This window comes from Pteropus vampyrus, unplaced genomic scaffold, assembly GCF_000151845.1.
Source record: "Pteropus vampyrus isolate Shadow unplaced genomic scaffold, Pvam_2.0 Scaffold43, whole genome shotgun sequence".
In the NCBI taxonomy this organism is placed as follows: Eukaryota; Metazoa; Chordata; class Mammalia; order Chiroptera; family Pteropodidae; genus Pteropus; species Pteropus vampyrus.
In genome coordinates, this window is record NW_011888824.1 from 3,226,629 (window position 1) to 3,229,083 (window position 2,455).

The 2,455-nt window shown below is 31.9% G+C and overlaps 1 protein-coding gene and 1 long non-coding RNA gene across 2 annotated transcripts in view; both read left to right on the forward strand.

The window, feature by feature from the left end:
• PTPRK (protein tyrosine phosphatase, receptor type K) overlaps window positions 1-2,455 on the forward strand; it is a 498,113-nt gene that overhangs the window by 154,436 nt on the left and 341,222 nt on the right. The gene's annotated exons all lie outside the window — the stretch shown is intronic.
• The window catches only part of LOC111738764, a 15,634-nt gene that overhangs the window by 8,755 nt on the left and 4,424 nt on the right, over window positions 1-2,455 (forward strand). The window contains exon 2 of the long non-coding RNA XR_002779967.1: window positions 574-577. This is a non-coding gene — a long non-coding RNA (uncharacterized LOC111738764). The remainder of the gene's footprint in view (window positions 1-573; window positions 578-2,455) is intronic.

The window sequence follows — 2,455 nt, forward strand, 5'->3', positions numbered from 1 at the left end:
TAGGTGAAATGAACAAGTGAGATAACTAAGTATCCATATGCTTTAAAATAAAATATTTACTAAAATATTTAAGCATTACTGCTTAGGATATTATTTGTTTAATTTGTTTTGAAGAAGTCAATGATAATTATTGAGTCTATTGAAAAGCTTACTTAGTAATGACTTCACTTTCCTTTCCAATATTGCCAATAGCTTATTAAGATCTGAGAGACATTCAAGACAATAAACTGAATTCATTTTCATGCAGAGGGCAAATCAATTATGTGTTTCCAATGGTATGTTTTTATAGTTATTCTGTGTTTACACAATATCTATAGCATTCAGTAAAAGTAATACAAACTTCTCTAACTATCTGGCAAGTTTATATATGGATCATTTGCTCCCCATAATAAAACAAGAAGTAAAGTGTAATTGAATGCTCTTTGCTTTTAAGAAATACATTAAAAATATGAAACTTAGCATTGAGAATATTTAAGAAAATTTAAGCCTTGAACAAATCCTTCATGACTCGGAATCACAATATGTTAGACTTTTATTATATAACACCTTATAAAATAAATTTCCGCATTTGAGTGCTGTAATTGTATAGTAATTGAGATGATAAAATTTGTGTTATGGTCTGTTTATTAGATAAGTTGTTAGCTCTCTAATTTTGAAGTTAGACTAACACCAAAATGTTCAGGTGTTTGCTCTAGATACTACCTCTGAGCGCTTTGGTTTTATCTATACATGAGAGGGAGATTGACAAAATAATCTATTCCTTCTACTTCTGAAATGCCATAACTTTGATAACTAACTTAACCATGAATGTGAGTTTGGAAACAGTATTCAAAAGGATGTTGTCTATCAAAAGCAGCATGCAAAAAAGACAGCATTAGAAATTCTAGGCCTGAAAGAAACACATAGAAGTTTCTCAAAACAGATTCAGGAAGGGGAGCCTACTTCTTTGATCGGCTTTTGGGGGACTGTTTGATTTGTTTTGTAAATATTTTTACTTTGCCATGATTTGATCACCTAATAGTGGTAAATGTGATAAATAGATAACAAGTGATAAGTAAACTGATACCTATATAAAGCAGATGCAATGTTTATGCTTATTTTTAGTGAGAGTGTACTCTATGAGCCAAAATATAGGAGTGTGAAGAAGGCTTCCAGACATGCAAACAGGAATAGAAGCAGATAATATTTTTCCAAGTAGTTTAGAAGAGGTCATTGTTGTGACAATCTCTTTGATTTTGGAAGGTCTTTTAGTGGAGCCTAGATGAGAAACTATGTTGTATTTCCTAATTACCAGTGGCATCCAGGGACAACAACAATTTACTTCTTACTTATAGTACATGTCCATAGCAGGTCACTGAGGGCTTTGTATCCTGTAGTCATTCAGAGACCCATGCAGACTGAGGGTCTCTGCATTTTAGTAGCTGCACTATTTGGAACACAGAACTTAATCAGTGGTAAGAGAAGACGGTGACTAGAAATTCTTCATGGGCGTTCTGCGTTATTCAGAAAGTGACACATGTAACAGCTCATTGGTCACAAAATGTCACATTATACCATCTAACTACAAGTGGAATGGGAAATGTGGGCAACAGAGGGAATGCCTGATGGACATCACTGCTTGTGACACAAAGAGATGCTTCCAAAAGAAGTTTCCTATATATTTCTACCTTTTGTAAGTTTAGAGAGTTGTATTCAGTAAAGCAAATTTGATGTTTATTACTGTATTTGCAGTAATTCTTTTCCTTTCTATCTTCTCTGTGTTAGTACCGGTTCTCTTCAGTTTATGATGACCTATTTCGTAATAGTCAAATTTTTTATTCATATTGTGTCTTTAGCACATTGATGTCTTTATTTGTGGGGGAAGGATATGTGCATTTGAAATTTACTTTTGAATTTATTGTCTGAATTTATATTCAGTGCTCTTTTTGTAGAAAAATTTTACTTGTATATTTGTATTTATACTTTGCAATTTTTTTCTTTGTAACTTTGGCTTTAGATGTGGTTCCTACCTCTATTTGTAAATGCTATTTTATTTGACACTGGCCTTTTAAAAATTTTAATTAACATTTAAAATTCATTTTAATAAACTTGGAGGTATAGAGGTTCTCAATCTATCTTTTTAAATGTAGAAACCAGAGTTTCTGTTATGATTTAGCAAAAAGTTACACAGCCATTTTTTAAATTTTTGGTTAACAAGGAATCTAAGGAGTTGCTTTCATAAATCACTTTAAGAGTGCAATTTAGATCCAGGCTTGTAAATGCTCTCCAGAATATGTACTAGTATGTACTAGTACATACTTAAACTGACAGGATTATATCTGTGGACTCATTATAGACTTGGAGACAAAGTAAGTACACAAAAGGTTCCCTTTTGAAATGTAAGATATGAAAGATAGATTTATTTCAGTAGGAATCTGGTTTATATCATACTCTGTTAAATGTTAAGATGGTGTAT